The sequence below is a fragment of the Rattus norvegicus genome, chromosome 4 (assembly GCF_036323735.1).
Source record: "Rattus norvegicus strain BN/NHsdMcwi chromosome 4, GRCr8, whole genome shotgun sequence".
Lineage (NCBI taxonomy): Eukaryota > Metazoa > Chordata > Mammalia > Rodentia > Muridae > Rattus > Rattus norvegicus.
In genome coordinates this window covers 134,670,094-134,677,459 of record NC_086022.1, presented here as the reverse complement: position 1 = coordinate 134,677,459, position 7,366 = coordinate 134,670,094, and the positions used below count along the sequence as shown (strand labels likewise).

The 7,366-nt window shown below is 49.8% G+C and overlaps 1 long non-coding RNA gene across 2 annotated transcripts; it reads right to left on the bottom strand.

Annotated features, from left to right (window-relative positions):
* Positions 1–5,079: 5,079 nt before the first annotated feature.
* LOC134486824 (uncharacterized) lies at positions 5,080–6,613 on the bottom strand. Of its 2 annotated transcripts, none has more exons than XR_010066232.1 (2): positions 6,269–6,613; positions 5,080–5,571 (listed from the first exon to the last, which is right to left on the bottom strand). It is a non-coding gene; the product is annotated as an uncharacterized LOC134486824 (long non-coding RNA). The 2 variants fall into 2 exon arrangements; XR_010066233.1 differs by having other exon boundaries at positions 6,370–6,455.
* Between the last annotated feature and the right edge of the window lie 753 nt (positions 6,614–7,366).

Genomic DNA, 7,366 nt, shown 5'->3' with positions numbered 1-7,366 from the left:
ACGGATAAGGTAAACCTCAGACAGCTTCCTGTCTGGCTACAGGTGAGCGATAAAGGTTCAGGGATGATGAGAACAGACGATGAGGGAATTGAGGTGAAAGGAAGTACTGTCATGCCGGGTTGAGATGGCTTCTGGGAGAAGGCCACATCCAGGCTCAGATGTAGCCACAGAATGAAGTGCTGAAGGAGGCTGAGTCAGGAGTTGGGCATGCCTTCCTCCTTAGGGGACCCCTGAGGGACTAGGAGAGGGGGTCACTCACTGCAATATGGGGAGCTCAGAAACTCCTGCAAATGGGCTTCTGGCTGCAGAGGCCCTGTGGTCTGTCTTGCAGCCTGGTTTCCTTTTAGGGACCTCCACTTAGCTAAAGCTGGATTCTTGACTTTATGAAAGTGGGAACGACTCTGAGGATGAGCTGATAAATAGAAATAGAAGCCCTTGTGGGGAGAAGAGACTCCTCAAGTGTGGGCATAGGCTTCTCAAGGGGAGCTGGTACTGTCTTTTCTTGTTTCTTGACGTGTGTGTGTGCGTGTGTGTGTGTGCATGTACGTGTGTGTGTATATGTGTGTGTATGTGTGTTTGTCTGCATGCACATCTGTTGATGGCGTCAGACAGTGGTGAGCTGCCACACTCCTGGTATAAGAATTGAACTCAGGACCTTCTGAAGGGCAGTAAGTGCTTGTTAACCACTGAGCTATCCCTCCAGCCCCAGTATTGTCTTTATAGTAGCCACAAATGTTGGTTTGGAAGTTCCTGAAGTCACACTTCAAAACCTAAATGAGACCATAGGGCAGCTCCTGAGGAGTGCTAAGTAGGCACTCCCGATGACGTAAAATCCCAGATCTCAAGGGTTGCAGGGCTGGGGAGGGAAAGGCTGAGCAACTGTGAGTTATGGAAGCGGTTAGCAAGCCGTAAGGACCAGGCCTGTAAGCAGCGCCTCTCTACATCCTCTGCATCGGCTTCTGCCTCCAGACAGAAGCCTGGTTTCAGTTCCTGCCTTGGTTTCCCTCGATGGACTGCGATTCAGAATATGTAAGCCAGCTCGACCCTTTCCTTCCCAACTTGCTTTTGATCGTGGTGTTTCATCACAGCCATAGGAACCCTGACTAAGACTTACTTATTTATCTAAGTATTATTTATTTAAGGATTGTTTACTTATTTATTTAAATATTTATTTTTATTGTTTCTTTTTTTTCCCCTTCATTGTTTGTGAGGTTCTCAGAACATAGAATCAGGCCATCCCTGAAGGTCACACAGGCTTAAGCCTTAAGCCCAGTTCAGAACTACTTTAACGAGCTCTATCTACAAGGAATATTGTGTCAGCAGCCTTGAGAGCCAGCATTCCTGCTCCGAGATTCTTGCTGTCTGCTGGTTGCTAGTGAGACGCTTAGCCAGGCTCCAGAGTGAAGGGCTCCTTCTCTCCCCACCATCATAGACTCCCCTCCCTCCTGTCCTGTCCCAGTGTACACCACTGAAGTAGATCTCTGCTACGAACCTGGATCTGACCTACTCGGAATGTGTGGCCCGAGGGCTGTGCAGCCCCCGTGACGACAAGTAGAACGGAGGCTGGCACCAGAGTCAGCGGAGTGGAGTGGAGGCAGAGAGGGGAGCTGCATGTCATGATGACATCCTTGAAGTCTAGCCAACGGATACCTGAAGCCAGGCTTTCTCTGGGACGTGACCTAACAGATTGCTTTTTGACTTTTAGCCAGACAAACCCTGATTTCCTGTGGCTTGTTCCAACAGAGTCCCCACGGACTCATGGCCTATGGCGCTGAGAGATACCATGGCTCTCGAATGCCTTTTCCTTCCTCCCCAGGAACCTTTAATCTCGGAGCACAAAGGCAGGTCAAAGTTGGGATTTTTCAGGTGTAGTGATAGAGACTGTGACTACGAGGGTCCAAGCGGGTGGCCCTGATTTTTTTTTATTATTATTATTACTTTTTGGTGTGTGCTATTCTTGGCAATGTCAGCCACCTTGGTATCGCTCAGTGAGGAGTTCCCGGAGTTCAGTGGAAAGACTTTTGTTATTTTAGCACACATTTTCATTGTGGGTGGTGGGGACATTTTCTGGTTTTGTTTTGACAAGTCAAAAGTAGTGATTCGGGTCATCACTGCACTCACTACATCACTGAGTTTCGATCAGCAAGCGCCCAAACATACAGCTTCAGTGCACCACACGGCCTCAGTGTGCAGGAAGCTGCATCATTCAGGTTGGTAAAGTACAGCCTGTGATGTTTGTGTGGTGGCCAAGAATGTGGTACATGACTGCTCGGGGTCTCCAGGGGCCCTAGAACCTGTCTAGTTCAGTCTCATTAATGCTCTATGTCTTCCACAGTAAAACAATAAGGGCCATCAAAGTGTGCACCTCCCACGGGCCAGAGCCAGCTAGCTGGTAAGACCTCATGGAGACTTGCAATCAAGACTCACTAGCACTTATTTGTCTGGGACTAGTGGTGTATTTCTTGCCTAGCATGGATGAAGCCCTGGGTTCAATCCCAGAGACTACATAAATCAAGGGTAGAGAAATGGTAGAGGCAGGAAGATCAGAAGTCCAGGGTCATTTTTGGCTACACAGGTGTTTCAAAGTCCGCCTGTGCTACATGAGGCTTCTGTCTTGAAAACAAAAACAAAAAACAAATCAATTAGAAATTTCTTGTCAGAACAGCTCTGCTAAAACCAACCACAAACCTCTGCCTCATTCTAGAAACTTCAAGTTGGATCTCTTTACAAAATGATGTGTTTTCAATGTACACGTGGACCAGTGTCTCTCCCTGGGCCTCAGTTTCCTCAGCTGTAATTGGGATTATAATAATAGAAGATACTCCAAAAGGACATTTCAAAGATGGACAGGGAAAACCCAAAGCCCCAAGCCCCTGCAGAGTCTGTGTGCCCTTTTGTCTGGCTCTCTGGAAGGCTAGCAGTAGTCATCCACAGCTCTGGCTTTAATGGCCTTTGGTTAGCCACAGAACATGGGAACAGAGTAGAAACCAGTTCCCTCATGTGGGGTCACCATGAGCTGCCTGGGTCTCTCAGTAGAGGTTCCGGCCCCTGTTGCAGAGTCTCTCCACAGGCCTACGTGACATCTGTCACCTGGGGTTGACAGCCAGTGTGGAGGCAAGGAGATGTGCTCGTCCTGTTTGCCCCCATCCCCTCCATCTTCCATACCAAGCTCTCCTGTGAGACTCCCATTGGAGCTACCCTCCGTTCTTGCAGAGTCATTCCTAGCGCATGCCTCCCCTCTGCTCTGCTCCCACCCCTACAATTGCCCCTGAACACAGTTGTCTCCCTAGCAGAGGGTCAGATGTGTGATGGGTGTGATGTTGGTTGTCCCACTCACTCCTGAGGTCTTCTCTTCTTAGTGGTTCATTGAATGACAAGTGGCTCTTTTTTTTTTTTACTACTAATTAAATATTTATTTTTATTTTAAGTATCTGTGTGTGTGTGTGCACTTATAAGGTTAGGGCTTAATCTGATATGTCATTCTCTGGGTGACTGACTTCCCTTGCGACCTCTCACTGTTCTTTCCTGTCCCTTAATTCACCTTTGCTCTTCCTCCTCCAGCCCAGCTGATCCATGGCAGCCCTGTTTCAACATGCCTCCAGGGACTGTGATCACACCACCACCCCCACCACCCCCACCACCCCCACCACCCCTACCACCCCTGTCTCTCCCTCCATGGCATGGCCTTTCCTCCCTGGGTTATTCTTGAGCCGCCATCACCTGGTCTGGTGCCTCTTGGTGTGTGGGCGAGTGCACTTCTGTGTAAGTGCCTGGAAACGTAAGAGACGCCACAACCCCTGTGCTGGAATTCCAGCTGGCTGCGAGCCACTTAATGTGAATGCTGGGAATTGAGTTTGGGTCCCCTGCAAGAGCAGTGCACAGTCTGTAACTACTGAGCCACCAGTGCGGCCTCCTGAAGAGCGGCTCTGACGAATGACTCTCCTTCAGTTGCACATCCACAGACTGCAGGAGGGGTGGACATGGAAGCCCCATCAGTGGGCTGCCTTTAGTGTTCTAACCTCATCTCCCTGTATCAGGCCCTCAGGGTGTCAGGCCCAAATCCAGGCAGGCTCCAGAGGCTAATGTAACTTGAGCTAACTCAAATTTTTAGTGTTTCCAATTGCACCCCTGAGTTTTTGAGTCTCTCTCAAGTTCATGTGTTGAAACTCGAACCCCAATATGATGGAGCTTTGAGACAGGGCCTTTGAGAGGCAGAGTTAGACAAGGCGGGGGAGGGGGAGTGTCTGTTCCCTGGGATGAAATTAATAATTTTGTAAGAAGAAAGGGAAAGAAAGGTCTGTATTCCTAGCACTTGAAAGGAAAAGGCAGGAGGATCAGGAGTTCAAAGTCAGCTTCAGCAACCTAAGACCAGTTCACACTGGCAGGCAAAGGGCAAACAGAATGAGGGAGAGGACTGTTGAGTTCAAGACCAACCTGGGTTACACACATTAGGGCTTCAGGTGTATTCAGTGCTTGTCTGCCATGCAGAGAGCCCTCGGTTTCATTCCCAGCATCGCATTAGTGGGTTAAAGTGCTGTGTGTTGGCAATCCTAGCACTTAATAGTTAGAGGCAGGCATCTAAGGGCATCTCTAACTACGTAGTGAATTTAAAACTGAAGAAGAGAGAGAAAGAGAGGAAAGACAGAAGGGTAGAGACAGACCAGTATTTTCTTTCTGACCACCATGTAAGGACAGACACATCCATCAACAAGCCGGGAGATAACTCTACCCCGGGAAAACAGGCTGGTGTCTTGATTTTGGGTGTCCAGAGCTGTGAGGCATAAGTGTCTGCTATTTGTGTTAGTCTCTGAGAGCACAACAGCTGCTGCAATAGAAATATCTTCTGTGTGTGAGGGTGGAGGAGACCGTGCCCAGAAGCTCTGTGAGCCAGATGCTGGGCTATGCCCTATACAGGAAAACTCATTCATGCAAGGGAGCCCCAGGGTGTCCAAAATTAAGATGCCAGCCAGTTTGGCTTCCAGGCAAAAGCTCTTATAACTGGTTTGTTGATGGCCAGCTTCCCAGCATGTCCTTCCACGGTAGACAGAAAGACAAAGAAAGAAAGCCAGAAGGAAGGTCTTAAAGTGCCACCTTGGTAATGTCTCCTTTATCCACATTCTTAGCAACCCTGCACTGCACTTAGATTACACCTCACTGGCCAGAGGCTGCAGTCCTGGCCAGACTTAGCCACAAGGAATGCTGCTCCAGGCAGGCTCATCGAGTTCCCCCACAGCTCCTAGCTGCCTGGTCACTGTTAGGCAGGAGAGGGTCTCGTCCATGGTGTGGGCTTTTGTTGTTTCACCAGTGAGGAAAGCCAGGTTCCGAGAGTCACTCAGGCATCTTGCTCAAGATGACATCAATGGCGAAGATTGTTTCAGTGCTTAGGTGAGGTCGTCTGATTCCAGCATGCATATTCCTGAGAAGGCAGGCAGGGACGGAAGAAGGCAGGAACGTGTTCCGACACAGAACCAGCATACCTGATGTTTTCCTCACCCTGTTGAGTCCAGGATTGTGTGGAGCGAAGTACCACCGAGCTACCCCAGGCTCTGGGCAGTGTCACCAGGATTAGCCCTGAATGCACAAAGCAGGCAGGTGAATGTGCAAACTTGGGTGTGGCTGTGCATCATGGAAGCAGACTGAGGGAGCTTCCCAGACAGTATCTACCCTCAGACGAAAGACCACTGGAGCCGAATCTTTGGGCAGAATGTTTGCCGGAGAGATACAACCACCCACAGGTTCCCCAGAACAGCCTCTGTGGCCCCTAAGGGAATCTTGTTTGTTCTCTAGTAAATTTTCTAATACCCTTTTTATCTAGTCAGTCATGGTGGTACATGCCTGTAATCCTAGCACTCTGGAGGCAGAGACCGGAGGAGCGAAAGTTCAAGGGCAACCTGGGCTACGCAGTAAGGTGTCATATGTGGTATCCCCCCCCTCCCGCTAAGAATAGAGCCTCCCCTCTCCTTTCCTGATTGGCCTCTCAAAGGCTCTGAGTAATTATGCGAACATCGGAGTGTCTCCGTGAGAGATCTTTTTCAAAAGCAAAATCAAGTTCTAATTCTATGTCTCCTTGACATTTTCCCTTTCAAGCCCATGGCGGCTCGCTCTGAGAACAGAGGGCTGAGGGAGCTGTCACGGGCCTGCACTTTCACGCCTGGGTGGAGTTGCTCAGCATGCTGGCTTTCAATTAGAAGTAAATACTAGGAGACGGGGCTTGCAGACTGCTCTGTGCAGGGAAAGATCAGCCGGGGCCTTGGGGCTGTGACACTACCTTCACAACTCTGAGCTTCCTGTGCTGTCTTCTGGTTGGCTCTAATGTACCAGGTTAACCTTTAAGACCTCCCCACCCGGTGATGCAGGGTCCCCTGTTACCCGGGGCTTTGAAGAGGTTACCAGCCTGGAGCAACTTGTAAGGGTCAGGGAAGTGTCTTCTCTCGACGCACAGGGAGTTCTAAACTGAATTCTCCAGGGAAACGTTAGAACCAAGTAACGGAGCCTTTTCCTCCCTCTGTGATTATAATTCCATTTGGAAGAAGAGCATGTGGGAACGTGTCTCCCAGGAGCACCACGTTCTGCGGCACAGGGGAAGTGGTCGAGCGAGGCTCGTGAGTCAAAGAACAACTGCACTGGTTAAGACTTTTACAAGGCCATACTGCCTGGGTTTTGTGGTTACGTCCAGTCAGAATGTTGCAGGCTGGAGCCAGATTATCCTGGGCCATTTTTAGCCCCTTTGAAAGTCATTGCCCATCCCTGTGTCTGACCTAACAGCCCACGACATCGAAGCCTTAATACATACTTAGCAGCCTCCTAGCATCTACCAAGATGCTAAGAATGCCGCCAGATAATATTTGAACCCTACAGCATGGTCACAGCTATAGCCTGGCTATGGTTCCATCGACGGAAGTGGTAAGTGCCTTGATTTACAGTTTCCATTTTTCTGTAGGTAAGGCAGTCTCACACAGACACTGCCACCAAGGACTGTGTCATTCAGAACAACCCAAATCCGTGTTCCGAGGCTATGGTCACTTGTGGATGAACTGTCTCTGTGCTGGCTGGTTTTATGACAACTTGATACGAGCTAGAGTCATCAGAGAGAGGGAACCTCAATTGAGTAAATGCCTTCAGATGATCCAGCTGTAAGGAATTTTTTAAATTAGTGATTGATGGGGGAGGGCCCCGCCCATTGTGGACAGTGCTCTCTCTGAGCTGGTTCTACAAGAAAGCAGGCCGAGCAGGTCATGGGAGCAAGCCAGTCAGCAGCACCCCCACCCCCCACCCCCCACCCCAGGCCTCTGCATCAGCTCCTGCCTCCAGGTTCCTGCCTTGTTTCGTTCCTGTCCTGACTTCCAGTGGTGATGAACAGCAGTGT